We start from the raw sequence: 16125 nt of genomic DNA on the forward strand, positions 1-16125 counted from the left end.
AATGCCAACTATCTTAATAAATAGTAGGACATAGAAAATAGTAATTTTTTAAAAAGAGAATAGAGGTAGTGGCCTTACACTACAAGATAGGGGGGCATGCTACAGTAACAAAAATGGCGATACTAGAATAAGAAAAAGAGATCAACAGAACAGAATAGAAAGTCTAGAAGCAGAGTCAAGCCAAGTCAAACAATAATTTGGTGTATCAGGAAGGCAGCAATTTCAACTAATAGAGAAAGGATGTCTATTTAACAAAATACAATGGTTCAATTCACTAATCACTTACGGGGAAAAAAATTAAGATTCTTAAAAATATAAAACACAAAATAACCAAAAAAAAAAGAATATTGAGATGGAAAGGCCTACATAAATAAGCTTTGAGAGAACCCCTAAAAAATGAAAGTTTTGACAACATAATAACTAAAATCTTAGGCTAGGTGTGGTGGCTCATGCCTATAATCCCAGTGCATTGGGAGGCCAAGGAGGGAGGATCATTTGAGGCTAGGAGTTCAAGACCAGCCTGGGCAACATAGCAAGACCCTGTCTCTAAAAAGAAAAATATTAGCCAGGCGTGGCAGCATGTGCCTGCAGTCCTAGCTACTCGAGAGGCTGAGACAAGACAATCACCTGAGCCCAGGAGTTTGAGGCTGCAGTAAGCTGTGATTGTGTCACTGCACTCCAGCCTGGGCAGCAGAGTGAGACCATGTCTCTAATTAATTAAAATCTCAAGGACTTCCATTTCAGGGCAGACGGAGTAGCTGTACTTCTCCCTCTTCTTCCCCCTAAATATAACTAAAACCCCAGGACATTATGTATAAAATAGACGTAAGAAGCCCAGGAGTGGTGGCTCACACCTGTAATCCTAGCACTTTGGGAGGCTGAGGTGGGAGGATCACTTGATCTCAAGAGTTCAAAACCAGCCTGAGCAACATAATGAGACTCTGGCTCTATTTCTTAAAAAAAAAAAAGAGAGAGAGAGAGAAAATTAAAATAAGATAAAAAATAAATAAACCTAAGAAGATCCTGAAAGGTGGAGAGAAGAAGGCAAACTGGCTAGGGATTCCAAGATCAAAGGAACAATATGTGGTGAGTTCCCTAGGTTTTCTTTTTGCCTCATATTTCCCAGGCTTGGAGTTGAACAGGCTGGCAACCCAGAAATGACAATGGGTATAAATTTTTCAAAAAGTCCTAACAAAAAGGTCTGCTTTTTTAGACAAAGGGCAAGGAAGGGCAGCCTAGCAACTCAGAAAACTTTTACACGATAATCACTCTAACTATAACCAACCACCAGAGAAAAATCTGTGGTCCTATCTGCACTCAGGCCAGCAAACACCAAGTGGACAGCCTAGACACCCACCCTTGTGAGGCTATAAAATGGCATCCCAACACCCTCACCAGGGTGGTGTCAAAGAAAGCCAAATTCGAAGCCAGGTTTTTCATCCCTGCCAGCAGTTAATGAACTCCATTCTCACCTTGTCAGTAGAAACCATATTGGGGGCAGGAATCCCCACTCCACCTAGCAGTAACTTGGAGATCCTCATTTCTGGTGTCCACTGAGACCACATATGGAAACTGAAGTCCTACTCCCATTCTCCAGTAAAAAGGCAGCATTTTTACTGCCAGAACAATGTCAAATAAAGTCAGCCAAAGCAAAAGGTTTAAATCAGATCCAGAGTCTCATAACATAGTATGAACATATCTAGGTTTCAATTTTAAAATCACAAAGATTTTAAAGAATTCATGTAAAACAAATTCATCAACAAACAATTATAAACACACTTCAAACAAATGAAAAAAACTGCCTCAGCACAAAAAAAGAGAAGAAAGAAAGAGAGAGAGAGACAGAGAGAGAGAGAGAAAGAAGGAAGGAAGGAAGGAAGGAAGGAAGGAAGGAAGGAAGGAAGGAAGGAGAAAGATAAGAAAGAAAGAAAGAAAGAAAGAAAGAAAGAAAGAAAGAAAGAAAGAAAGAAAGAAAGAAAGAGAAAGAAAGAAAGAAAGAAAGAAAGAAAAGAAAGAAAGAAAGAGGGAAGGAGAAAGAGAGAGAGAGAAAGAAAGAAAGAAAAAGAAAAAGAAAGAAAGGAAAGAAAGAAAGAAAGAAGGAAACTCTTGGTAAAGAAAGAGAAGTTATAAAGAACCAAGCAAAAATTTTAGAATGAAAAATTTGTAATAGAAGAAATGCAAAGGTTGGTAGAAGGAACCAGTAGTAGAATAGAAGGAGAGTATAGAAATAAGAATCAATGAACAGGATGATAGAATAATAGAAATTATCCAATCCAAACAACAGGGAAAAATAGACTGAAAAAAAATTAACAGAGCATCAGGTCCTGTTGGACTATAAGCAAGAACTTAACTTTCATGTCATCAAAGACAAGAAGAGAAAGAGGGTAGCGCTAAAAAGTAAATAATAGCTGATAGAAAAAATAGGTGAAAATGTCCCAAATTTGGAAAGAGGCATAAATGAACAGACTCAAGAAGCAGAGCGAACCCAAAAAGGATAAACACAAAGAAATTTACACAAAGACACATAACAATTAAACTTCTGAAAACTAAAGACAAAGAAAAAAACTTGAAAGCAGTAAGAGAAAAATGGCATCTAACCAAGAGAGAAAAGACTATTTGAATGACAAGAGGATTTCTCATCAGAAAGCAGGAAAGCAAGAAAGAAGTAGCCCAATACTTTTCAAGTGCTGAAAGAACTGTTAACTCAGAGCAAACGAAAATATCCTCCAGAAAAAAGAGAGGAAATCAAGGCATTGAGAGATGAAGGAAAGCTCAGAAAATCTGTTGCCAATAGACTACCGTAAAAGTAGTCCCAGCTACTCGGGAGGCTGAGGCAGGAGAATGGCGTGAACCTCGGAGGCACAGCTTGCAGTGAGCCGAGATCGCACCACTGCACTCCAGCCTGGGCGACACAGTGAGACTCCGTCTCAAAAAAAAAAAAAAATGGCTAAAGGAAGTTATTAAAACAGAAAGGAAGTTATAAAAGAAGGAATCTTGGAACCTCGGGAAGTAAAAAACAACAAATAAAAGCAAAAATATGGGTAAATATAATAGGCTTTCCTTCTTACTTTCAGTTTTCTTAATTATGTTTGAAAGCTGAAGCAAAAATTATAAACCTATCTGATATGGCTCTAAATATATGTAGAGGAAATATTTAAGGAAATATTACATTACAAATGGAGAAGGGTTAAGGGACATACAGGGAGGAACAATTTTTAGACTTCACTCAAACTGGTAAAACAGCAATGCCAGTAGACTGTGATAAGATATATATACTGTATATAATATCTAGGGTGACCGTAAAAGCTATACAAAAAGATACTCTCAAAAACACTATAGACAAATCAAAATGGAATTCTAAAAAATGTTCAAATAACCAATAGGAAGGCAGAAATGGAAAACAGGGAAATGAAAATTGTAATTTAAAAAATGACAGACTTAAGCCCTAATACAGCAATACAATAATTATAGTACATGTAAATGGCCTATACATACCAATTAAAAATTGGTACAGGGAATTAAAAACACAACTCAACTATATGTTGTCTGTAAGAAAGTCACTTCAAAAGTAATGATATAGGCAAGTTGAGTAAAAAGATAGGAAAAAAATATACCATGCAACAGTAAACAAAAGAGAATAGGGAGTAGATATATTATTAGCAGACAAAATAGACTTCAGAACAAAGAAAATTACCATAGACAAAGGAGGATATTTACACAATGATAAGAGGGCCAATCCTCTAAAAAGTCTTAGTAATCATATGTGTATGAACCAAACAACAGAGCTTCCAAATATGTAAAGCAAAAACTGATGAAACTTACAGAGAAATTCACTATTACACAGTTAGAGATTTCAATACCCCTATCTTACCAACTGATAGAACTTATCAGAAAATTAGCAAGGATACAGAAGAACTCAAAAGCATCATGAACCTTCAGGATCTAATTGATATTTATAGAACACTTCACCCAACAAAGCAGAATACACATACTTTTTGCTTTTAAAAATCAATTTATTGGGTATATTTAATATATTCAACCTAATGTTATGGGATACATATAAATAATAAAATAGTTACTATAGTTAAGCAAATTAACATACCCATCATCTTACATAATTATCCATTTTTTGTGTAACAGCAAAAATCTACTCAGTTTTGCAGATACTCTTAATACAGCACAATTTTGTTAACTATAATCCTCATGATGTTATATATTAGATCTCTAGACTTGTTCATCCTACATATCTACTACTTTAAAAAAATGTCAATAGCGTTTGGGGTACAAGTGGTTTTTGGTTACATGGATGAATTATATAGTAGTAAAAAAAAAAACACATACTTTTCGAGCTGGGCATGGTGGCTCATTCCTGTAATCCCAGCACTTTGGGAGCCGACGTGGGCAGATCACTTGAGGTCAGGAGTTCGAGACCAGCCTGGCCAATATGGTGAAACCCTGTCTCTACTAAAAATACAAAAATTAGCCGGGCATGGTGGTGCATACCTGTAATCTCAGCCACTTGGGAGGCTGAAGCAGGAGAATCGCTTGAACGTGGGAGGTGGAAGTTGCAGATCATGCCACTGAACTCCAGTCTGGGTGACAGAGCTAGACTCTGTCTCAAAAAACAAAACAAAACAAAAAAAAGAATGCACATACTTTTCAAGTGCCTATGAAAGAAATACCGAGATAGATCATATATTTAGCCATAAAACAAACATCGACAAATTTAAAAGAATTAAAATGATACAGAGTGCATTCTCCAACTACAATTGAATCGAACTAGAAAGATAACAGGAAAATCTTCAAACATTTGGAAACTGAACACTTCTAAATAACACATGGGTCAGAGAGGAAGTCTCAAGAGAAATTTAAAAACACACCAAATTGAATGAAAATGAAAATACAACTTATCAAAATTTGTGAGACACAAAGCAGTACAGACAGGGAAAGTTATAGCATTAAATGCACACATTAGAAAAGAAGAAAAGTCTAATCAATAATTTAAGCTCCCAACGAAAGAACCAAGAAATAAGATAGCAAAATAAGCGCAAAGCAAACAGAAAAAAAGAGCAAAAACTCAGTAAAATTAAAAACGAAAACAATAAAAAAATCAATCGTACAAAGAGCTGATTCTTTTACTTATTTATTTATTTTTATTTATTTATTTATTTTTTTTGAGATGAATTCTGGCTTTGTCACCCAGGCTGGAGGGCAGTGGTGCAATCTCGGCTCACTGCAACCTCTGCCTCCCGGGTTCAAGAAATTCTCCTGCCTCAGTCTCCCAAGTAGCTGGGATTACAGGCGCGCACCACCACACCTGGCTAACTTTTGTATTTTTAGTAGAGACGGTGTTTCGCTATGTTGGCCAGGCTGGTCTTGAACGCCTGACCTCAGGTGATCTGCTCGCCTCAGCCTCCCAAAGTGCTGGGATTACAGACGTGAGCCACTGCACCCGCCCAAGAGCTGATTTTTGGGAAGATCTATAAAATTAACAATTCTAGTAAGACTGACAATAAAAGAGGGAAAACACAGATTACCAATATCAGGAATGAAACAGGGGATATCATGACATACCCGGCAGACATCAAAAGAATACTATGCCCATGAATTTAATAATTTAGAAGAAATGGACCAACTTCTCAAAAAACATAAACTACCACAATTCATCAATATGAGAAACATCATTTGACTGGCCCTATGACAATTAAGGAATTTGAATTCATAAATGTGAAAACTCCCAAAAATCAATCTCCGGGTTGGGATGATTTCATTGGAAAATTCTACCAAACGTTTAAAGAATTTCTTTCAGAAAATAAAACAGGAGAACTCATTTTATGAAGCTAGTATTACTCACTGACCCAAATCATTTTATGAAGCTAGTATTACTCAGTGACCAAAACCAGACAGACAATAGAAAAAAGAAAACTGCAGACCAATATCCTTCATGAACATAAATGCAAGAATTCTTAATGAAATAATAGCAAATATAATTCAACAATATATAAAAGAACTATATACCATGACAAGTGGGGTTTATTTCAGAGATGCAAGGTTGTTAAATATTTAGGGCCAGTTGATGTAATTCACTGTATTAGCGGGATGATGAAAACAAATCACAGGACCATATCAATTGACACAGAAAAAGCATTTGAAAAAATTCAACACCCAGTCATGGTAAAAACTCCCCGCCACCCCACTAAAAAAACTGGAATACAGAGAGGGGAATTTCCTTAACTTGATAAAGAACACCAACAAAAAACTGCAGCTAAGACTATACTTAATAGTGAAAGACTGAATGTTTTCCCCCTAAGATCAATAACAAGGCAACCTTCTCTCACCACTCTTATCCAAAACAGTGCTGGAAGTTCTAGTTATTGCATTAAGGCAAGAAAAAAAAAGGCAACCAGATTGGAAAGGAAGAAATGAAACTATCTATATTTGCAAGTGACATAATTATCTATGTAGAAAAATCATAAGAAATTTACAAAAAATCTCCTAGAATAAATGAGTTCTTCAATGTTTCAGGATACAAGATAGACATACAAAATCGACTGTATTTCTATATACTAGTGATGAAAAGCAAACACAATATCATGTACAATCTCTAAAAAAAAGAGAAATACCTAGGTATAAGTTTAAAAATAGAAAAAAATCACAAACAGCATTCTATCTTTTGTAAAATCATATTATCCACTGACATTACTCAAATCCTCATGCAGAAAGGACCCATATAATACATTGCTATTTTGGATGCTTTTTTTCTCACTAAAAAAAGACATGAACAGATAAGATATACAGATGACAAATAAGCACAGGAAAAGATGCTCAACATAATTAACTATCAGAGAAACTGTAAATTAAAACTATAATTATGATATCACTATCTACAAAAATGGCTAAAATAAAAAATAGTAGTAACACCAAATGATAGTGAAGATACAGAGAAACTAGATGTTGTATACATTGCTGGTGGGTATCTAAAATGGTACCGCTAACATGGAAAAGTTTGGCAGTTTCTTATAAAACTGAATATGCAACTACCATATGACCCAGACATTCCACTCCTGGGTATTTATCCCAGAGTAATGAAGACTTATGTTCATGAAAAAAATCAGTACACAAATGTTCATAGCAGCTTTATTCATAATAGCCAAAAAGTGGAAAAAATACAAATATCTATTCATAGATAATATTTTTTTAAAAACTGTAATACATCCATACAATACAATAGTATGCAACAATAAAAATAAACAAGCAGGTCAGGTACAGTGGCCCATGCCTGTAATCCCAGCACTTTGGAAAGCCAAGGCAGGAGGATTGCTTAAGCTCAAGAGTTCGAGACCATACTGGACAACATGGTGAAACCCCATCCCTACAAATAATAATAATAATAATACAAAAAAATTAGCCAGGTGTGGTGGTGCACGTCTATGGTCCCAGCTACTCAGGAGGCTGAGGTGGAAGAATCACTTGAGCCTGGGAGTTCGAGGCTGCAGTAAGCCATGATGGTGCCACTGCACTCCAGCCAGAGTGAGAGTGAGACCCTGTCTCAATAAGAAAGAAAGAAAGAAAGAAAGAAAGAAAGAAAGAAAGAAAGAAAGAAAGAAAGAAAGAAAGAAAGAAAGAAAGAAAGAAAGAAAGAAAGAAAGAAAGAAAGAAAGAGAGAGAGAAAGAGAGAGGAAGGAAGGAAGGAAGGAAGGAAGGAAGGAAGGAAGGAAGGAAGGAAGGAAGGAAGGAAGGAAGGAAGGGAGGAAGGATACACACAACAATCTGGATGAATCTCCAGAAAATTATGCTGAGTGAAAAAAGGCATTCCCAAGAGATTATATAGTCTATGGTCCAGTGTATATAACATTTTATTAACTGCATTTTGGTTTAGCAAGATCCTGAATGTCTTCTCATTAATGGTGAATACAGGTTAAATGTATTTTACTGAAACCTAATTGGAAACTGGTTACCCACGTATAGTATATAAGATGTCTCTACTAGCCAAAATATTTTAGCAAGAATATACCATTCCCCAATCATGCCATATAACTGACTTATTGCATCACATAATATTCTCTAAAATGTCATACTACCCTAAATATATGCTTTCTTGTTCTATCGTTCCTCCTGATAAATTTCATTTCAGAAGTTTTAAGAGAGGAAGAAAAACAATCACCAGATTGTGAACAAGAAATACTTGTTAAACATAAGCATTAAACAATTGAACAAAACATTTCAGGATAACTCTGATTACTATATGCCAATTTGTCTAGACTACTGGTTCTCAGGAGTTTGTTGCTTTTTCCAAAACAAAGATTGATTGGTTCTAAACCTAAAACTATAGCCAGAAGGGGCACTTTGTATTTAATTTCTGCTATATTCATCAATAACACTAACCTCCAACAAGAGAAGTGAGCACATTTGGATTTGAATCAATCAATTAAGAATCTCAAAATCAATCTTGAATACTGTGCTTCTCCGTTAGAGAGCAGAGTTCAAACCTTACTTGTGGACTGTCTGCCAAGGATGAAAGGAGCTGTTGGTTGTACAGCAGTTGTGCCACTAGATGCCTAAGTAGCAGGAATAAGGGGTAAGTCTACAAACGCTGTTGGCTGAGCTGCATGCCTCATGGAAACAATATTGAGACTGGTGCTCCCAGTCTGAGGTGTGCCTCCACCGATGAATGAAAAATCTGAGTAGCAAAGGAGGGAGCAGAGCCAAAAGCAAAAGGAGTGGATGCTGTCACCTCATGTGACAGGGTATTGCTAGTTACAGCATTAGTAAAGGTGCTGGCACCTACTCCAAAAGTCCCTGTAATCACTGTAGGTTGTGTGGAAGCAGTGTTGCCCAACTTTTTTTTTTTTTTAATTGTTGTGGGTTTAGTAGGTGTATAACTTTACGGTTACATGAGATATTTTAATACAGGCACATTCTAAATAGAAAAAAGGAAACAAAATCAACATAATAGTTATCTGACATATTAAAAGGCAACTACATAACAGATAACACAGCTCCTGTCAAATGAAATTTTAAATGTGAAGGTTTTGTTCTATAGGTTATTTCATCTCAATACAGAAAGATAACCAGATATTAATATAGGAATACATGTACAGAGCTCCATATTTCTCATTCATAGATAAAGGTTACCTAATTTGATCCACCTTAAGGGGAAAAACATTTTAAAATGTTTTAATGGGGAAAGAGTAGTTCAGAAAATTTTGTCTTCTGTGGAGACAAAAGGACTTGTATGGCTGGGCACGGTGGCTCACACCTGTAATCCCAGCACTTTGGGAGGCCAAGGCAGGTGGACCACAAGGTCAGGAGTTTGAGACCAGCCTGGCCAAGATGGTGAAACCCCATCTCTGCTAAAAATACAAAAATTAGCCGGGCACAGTAGCGCATGCCTGTAATCCCAGCTACTCAGGAGGCTGAGGCAGGAGAATCGCTTGAACCCGGGAGGCGCAGGTTGCAGTGATCCAAGATCGCACCACTGCAATCCAGCCTGGCCACAGAGTGAGACCCCATCTCAAAAAAAAAAGGACTTATACTTCCTCTTTCTGCCAGTCCAGCACTTTATTAAACAACATAAGTTTTTGTTTTAGACATTAAATCAAACAACACGCATCTCTTTAAAAGAATTTTTAGAGATTTTTTATATTTTTTTCCACACTAACCAAACTTGAGAAAAGTTTAGAAATTTTTAAATGTATTTCATGACCCATGACAAAATACTTCAATATTTAAATTAATCCTCCTAAGAAAGATTATTTAGCATTCAATTACAAGTTATTAGATAACTATAATAAGATAAAGGAGAATTCCAGGGGTAAATACCCTTGCTTTCACCAGGTTCTCAGGTGCTACTAAAAGACATGAGGCTATCAGTGCTACGAAAAACCAAATGGATTTACCTAAAAAGGCATAAAATGAGTATCTCCTTTAAAATTCTGAGATGCATAAAGGAAAACTATATAATGAGTTCATTACAATGACCAATAGAAAAATATCTCTCTAAAGAGCCACTTACTCAGCAAGTAGCCTAATTTCAAGATGATACATTTCCAAAACTCAGTGAGTACTCTTCCTATGGTTCACATAAAATGAAGGGAGACCACAGATCAGAATTCAGTGTGCCTTGTGCCTCAAATCTGAGATGCCTTCAATTTGGTAGACTACCTTGGGAATGAATAGCATAATTCCAAATAGATTTTTATTTTCGAGACAGCATCTCACTCTGTCAGGCTGGAGTGCAGTGGTGCAATCATGGCTCACTGCAGCCTTGACCTCCCGGGCTCAGGCAACCCTCCCACCTCAACCTGCTGAGTAGCTGGGACTACAGGCACGTTCTACCACACATGGCTAATTTTTTGTAGAGACGGAGTTTTGCCATGTTACCCAGGCTGGTCTCAAACTCCTGTGCTCAAGCAATCCGCCTGCTTCGGCCTCTCAAAGTGCTGGGATTACAAGTGTGAACCACTGTGCCCGGCCACAAATAGTTGATTTAGAAATAACATACCATTTCTTTACCCAGTTTGTCTCTCAGAGACAATTACCTTTGTATCCACTAAAAAAATCAGAAACTGTATTGCTCTTACACTAAGGAAAATCCAGTTGCTACTGGGGCAGGAGTTGACACAACCAGTGTTCCAAAAATGAATCCTGTAGTCTGTGTAGCTGGAGCTGGATGTGAATAAGCCAGTGGAAGATGAAGATGTACTTGTAACTGTTTGGGACAAAACCCTCAAATTGAACCCTCCTATACCAGATGTAGAGAAAATAAACCCTGTAGTGGAAGTAGTCACTGTTGTTTTCGCAGAGCCAAAAAATGAACCCACCTGTAAAGTTCCTCCAAAATTAAACCTGCTCATGACTCCAAACCCTAAAAAAGGATAAGAGAAGAATGGGAAAAAAAAATAGAGCTCTCAATGAGACCTCAAAGAAAAGATGGTGGACAGAAGCCACGCTGGAGTTGCTCCCTCGTACTCCAAACTTCTAGAAATACCAGTTTACTGGAAGCATTTCCCTTGAAAACTGGCATAAGACAGGGATGCCCTCTCTCACCACTCCTATTCAACATAGTGTTGGAAGTTCTGGGCTAGGGCAATCAGGCAAGGGAAAGAAATAAAGGGTATTCGATTAGGAAAAGAGGAAGTCAAATTGTCCCTGTTTGCAGATGACGTGATTGTATATTTAGAAAACCCCATCGTCTCAGCCCAAGATCTCCTTAAGCTGATAAGCAACTTCAGAAAAGTCTCAGGATACAAAATCAATGTGCAAAAGTCACTAGCGTTCTTATACACCAATAACAAACAAACAGAGAGCCAAATCATAAGTGAACTCCCCTTCATAATTGCTACTAAGAGAATAAAATACCTAGGAATATAACTTACAATGGATATGAAGGAACTCTTCAAGGAGAAATACAAACCACTGCTCAATGAAATAAAAGAGGACACAAACAAATGGAAGAACATACCATGCTCATGGACAGGAAGAATCAACATCGTGAAAATGGTCATACTGCCCAAGGTAATTTATAGATTCAATGCCATCCCCATCAAGCTACCAATGACTTTCTTCATAGGATTGGAAAAAACTGCTTTAAACTTCATATGCAACCAAAAAAGAGCCCGCATTGCCAAGACAATCCTAAGTAAAAAGAACAAAGCTTGAGGCGTCACGCTACCTGACTTCAAACTATACTACAAGGCTACAGTAACCAAAACAGCATGGTACTGGTACCAAAACAGAGACATAGACCAATGGAACAGAACAGAGCCCTCAGAAATAATACCACACATCTACAACCATCTGATCTTTGACAAACCTGACAAACACAAGAAATGGGGAAAAGATTCCCTGTTTAATAAATAGTGCTGGGAAAACTGGCTAGCCATAAGTAGAAAGCTGAAACTGGATCCCTTCCTTACACCTTATACAAAAATTAATTCAAGATGGATTAGAGACTTAAATGTTAGACCTAAAACCATAAAAATCCTAGAAGAAAACCTAGGTAATACCATTCAGGACATAGGCATGGGCAGGGACTTCATTTCTAAAACACCAAAAGCAACGGCAACAAAAGCCAAAATTGACAAATGGGATCCAATTAAACTAAAGAGCTTCTGCACAGCAAAAGAAACTACCATCAGAGTGAACAGGCAACCTACAGAATGGGAGAAAATTTTTGCAATCTACTCATCTGACAAAGGGCTAATATCCAGAACCTACAAAGAACTCAAACAAATTGACAAGAAAAAAACAAACAACCCCATCAAAAAGTAGGCAAAGGAAATGAACAGACACTTCTCAAAAGAAGACATTTATGCAGCCAACAGACACATGAAAAAATGCTCATCATCACTAGCCATCAGAGAAATGCAAATCAAAACCACAATGAATACCATCTCACACCAATTAGAATGGCAATCATTAAAAAGTCAGGAAACAACAGATGCTGGAGAGGATGTGGAGAAAAAGGAACATTTTTACACTGTTGGTGGGACTGTAAACTAGTTCAACCATTGTGGAAAACAGTGTGGCGATTCCTCAAGGATCTAGAACTAGAAATACCATTTGACCCAGCCATCCCATTACTGGGTATATACCCAAAAGATTATAAATCATGCTGCTATAAAGACACATGCACATGTATGTTTATTGTGGCACTATTCACAATAGCAAAGACTTGGAACCAACCCAAATGTCCATCAGTGACAGACTGGATTAAGAAAATGTGGCACATATACACCATGGAATACTATGCAGTCATAAAAAAGGACATGAACTCATGTCCTTTGTAGGGACATGGATGCAGCTGGAAACCATCATTCTCAGCAAACTATCACAAGAACAGAAAACCAAACACCACATGTTCTCACTCATCAGTGGGAGTTGAACAATGAGAACACTTGGACACAGGAAGGGGAGCAACATACACTGGGGCCTGTTGTGGGGTGGGGGGGAGAGGGAGGGATAGCATTAGGAGATACACCTAATGTAAATGACGAGTTAATGGGTGCAGCACATCAACATGGCACATGTATACATATGTAACAAACCTGCATGTTGTGTACATGTACCCTAGAACTTAAAGTATAATAAAAAATAAAAAAGAAATACCAGTTTACAATCATTTAATAAAAACTTTTTTTAAAATACAAAGCAAAGTTTTTCCAGAAAGAAGGACAATTTTCCAAGTGTCAGACAGAAAGGGAATTCATACCCATGAGCAGAAGTTAATGTTGCTTAGCCCAAGGTGATACCTTGAATGAGATACACGCCTTAATAGCTGGAAATACAATGCTGAATTTGGGGTATGATTTAAGGCTACCTGGTAAGACCACAGGCTCCTGAATCAGCAGAGACCTAGTGAAGTTTAAATCTGGGAAACATCTACAGGAAGATGGAAAAGACAATAGAGACATGTGAGAATCCCAAACTGCTACAGAAGATATGCATAGATGGCTCAAATTCAATTTATCTTTATTTGTGATATAGAAACTTCGAGATAAGATGTTATCATAAAAACTGGTTAGGAGTTGATAAAACCTTCAAGGTCCAGGCAGGTTGCCTATGACATTACTCAAAAGGGACATCTCCACTTCCTAGGTCACATATAGTCAAAAAAGCCCTCAGAAGATTAACTCACAGACAAGAAATACAAAACATCTAAGTAAATCATCTTTAGACCTAAGAAAATGAGAGAATTCTTATCCAAGAAATTAGAGATAAAAGCACAATCTGAATAGCACATCAAAATATATGTTTGATATGTTCAAAGAGTTCAAGAAAGAAATAGCATCCGTAAAACTAAGTGAATGTGAAAAAGAACCAAGAGGAAATCCAAGAAATGCATATCAGTATTAGAAATAAAAATGCTCAAAAGACAGATTTAAGTAATAGACTACACAGTTGAAGAGAAAAAAATAGCAAATTAGAAGAGAGAACAGAAAAAAAATCTGCCAGTACTAGAGGGCAGATAAAAATAAATAAATAAAAAAGATGGAAAGGGGAAGAGAACTAAGAGATAAGGAGAAAAAGAAGCTCCAATATATATCCAAAAGGAATGGAGAAGGAAAAAATAGAATGGCAGAGGCAGTATTCAAAGAGTTGATAAGTGAATTTCCTAGAAGTGAAGAAAAATTAGTTCTCAGATTAAAAAAGCCACCAAGTACAAGCAGGCAATCCCTCCTCACCACCATACAAACACACATACCCGTTATATACAATATATTGAAACCTTATAGAGAAAAAATTCTCATAGTTATCAGAGAGAAAAAAAATCAAATTTACCTAATAAGGAACAACAACTAGATTGATAGCAAACTCCTCATTAGCAATAATAAACATTAGAAAACAATGGGAAAATATCTTAAAATGTTAAGGGAAAAATCATTGTGAACTTATAATTCTATCCCAGTCAAAATTAATAAAATGAGATGACTAAAAATTAGTTTTTAACACAGTAGCTCTGAAAGGCAATTCTAACAAATCAGTTTCAAAAATATTTCATTAAAGCTAACAGTAGCATTACTTTATGCATCACTAAGAAAGGAAGGGAGAAAAAACACCAACCTGTCATAATTCCTTATTATTTAATTTTTTTTACAGTTTAATCAAACGTTTATTCATAATCATGCAACTCATTATCTATAGGAACATTACCTTTTTTTATTATACTTTAAGTTCTAGGGTACATGTGGATAATGTGCAGGTTTGTTACATATGTATACTTGTGCCATGTTGGCGTGCTGCACCCATCAACTCGTCAGCACCCATCAACTCGTCATTTACATCAGGTATAACTCCCAGTGCAATCCTTCCCCCCTCCCCCCTCCCCGTGATAGGCCCCGGTGTGTGATGTTCCCCTTCCCGAGTCCAAGTGATCTCATTGTTCGGTTCCCACCTATGAATGAGAACATTCAGTGTTTGGTTTTCTGTTCTTGCGATAGTTTGCTGAGAATGATGGTTTCCAGCTGCATCCATGTCCCTACAAAGGACACAAACTCATCCTTTTTTATGGCTGCATAGTATTCCATGGTGTATATGTGCCACATTTTCTTAATCCAGTCTGTCACTGATGGACATTTGGGTTGGTTCCAAGTCTTTGCTATTGTGAATAGTGCCACAATAAACATACGTGTGCATGTGTCTTTATAGCAGCATGATTTATAATCCTTTGGGTATATACCCAGTAATGGGATGGCTGGGTCATATGGTACTTCTAGTTCTAGATCCTTGAGGAATCGCCATACTGTTTTCCATAATGGTTGAACTAGTTTACAGTCCCACCAACAGTGTAAAAGTGTTCCTATTTCTCCACATCCTCTCCAGCACCTGCTGTTTCCTGACTTTTTAATGATTGCCATTCTAACTGGTGTGAGATAGTATCTTATTGTGGTTTTGATTTGCATTTCTCTGGTGGCCAGTGATGATGAGCATTTTTTCATGTGTCTGTTGGCTGTATGAATGTCTTCTTTTGAGAATTGTCTGTTCATATCCTTTGCCCACTTTTCGATGGGTTTGTTTGTTTTTTTCTTGTAAATTTGTTTGAGTTCTTTGTAGGTTCTGGATATTAGCCCTTTGTCAGATGAGTAGATTGCAAAAATTTTCTCCCATTCTGTAGGTTGCCTGTTCACTCTGATGGTAGTTTCTTTTGCTGTGCAGAAGCTCTTTAGTTTAATTGGATCCCATTTGTCAATTTTGGCTTTTGTTGCCGTTGCTTTTGCTGTTTTAGACATGAAGTCCTTGCCCATGCCTATGTCCTGAATGGTATTACCTAGGTTTTCTTCTAGGGTTTTTATGGTATTAGGTCTAACATTTAAGTCTCTAATCCATCTTGAATTAATTTTCGTATAAGGAGTAAGGAAAGGATCCAGTTTCAGCTTTCTACTTATGGCTAGCCAATTTTCCCAGCACCATTTATTAAATAGGGAATGCTTTCCCCATTTCTTGTTTTTCTCAGGTTTGTCAAAGATCAGGTGGCTGTAGATGTGTGGCATTATTTCTGAGGGCTCTGTTCTGTTCCATTGGTCTATAGCTCTGTTTTGGTACCAGTACCATGCTGTTTTGGTTACTGTAGCCTTGTAGTATAGTTTGAAGTCAGGTAGCGTGATGCCTCCAGCTTTGTTCTTT

The 16125-nt window shown here is 37.0% G+C and overlaps 1 protein-coding gene across 1 annotated transcript in view; it reads right to left on the reverse strand.

Annotated features, from left to right (window-relative positions):
- NUP62CL (nucleoporin 62 C-terminal like) overlaps positions 1-16125 on the reverse strand; it is an 83210-nt gene that overhangs the window by 54791 nt on the left and 12294 nt on the right. Inside the window, exon 2 of the mRNA XM_025372595.1 lies at positions 10824-10867. The gene's annotated coding sequence lies outside the window, so the exon portion shown is untranslated. The remainder of the gene's footprint in view (positions 1-10823; positions 10868-16125) is intronic.

The sequence above is a fragment of the Theropithecus gelada genome, chromosome X (genome assembly GCF_003255815.1).
Source record: "Theropithecus gelada isolate Dixy chromosome X, Tgel_1.0, whole genome shotgun sequence".
NCBI lineage: Eukaryota > Metazoa > Chordata > Mammalia > Primates > Cercopithecidae > Theropithecus > Theropithecus gelada.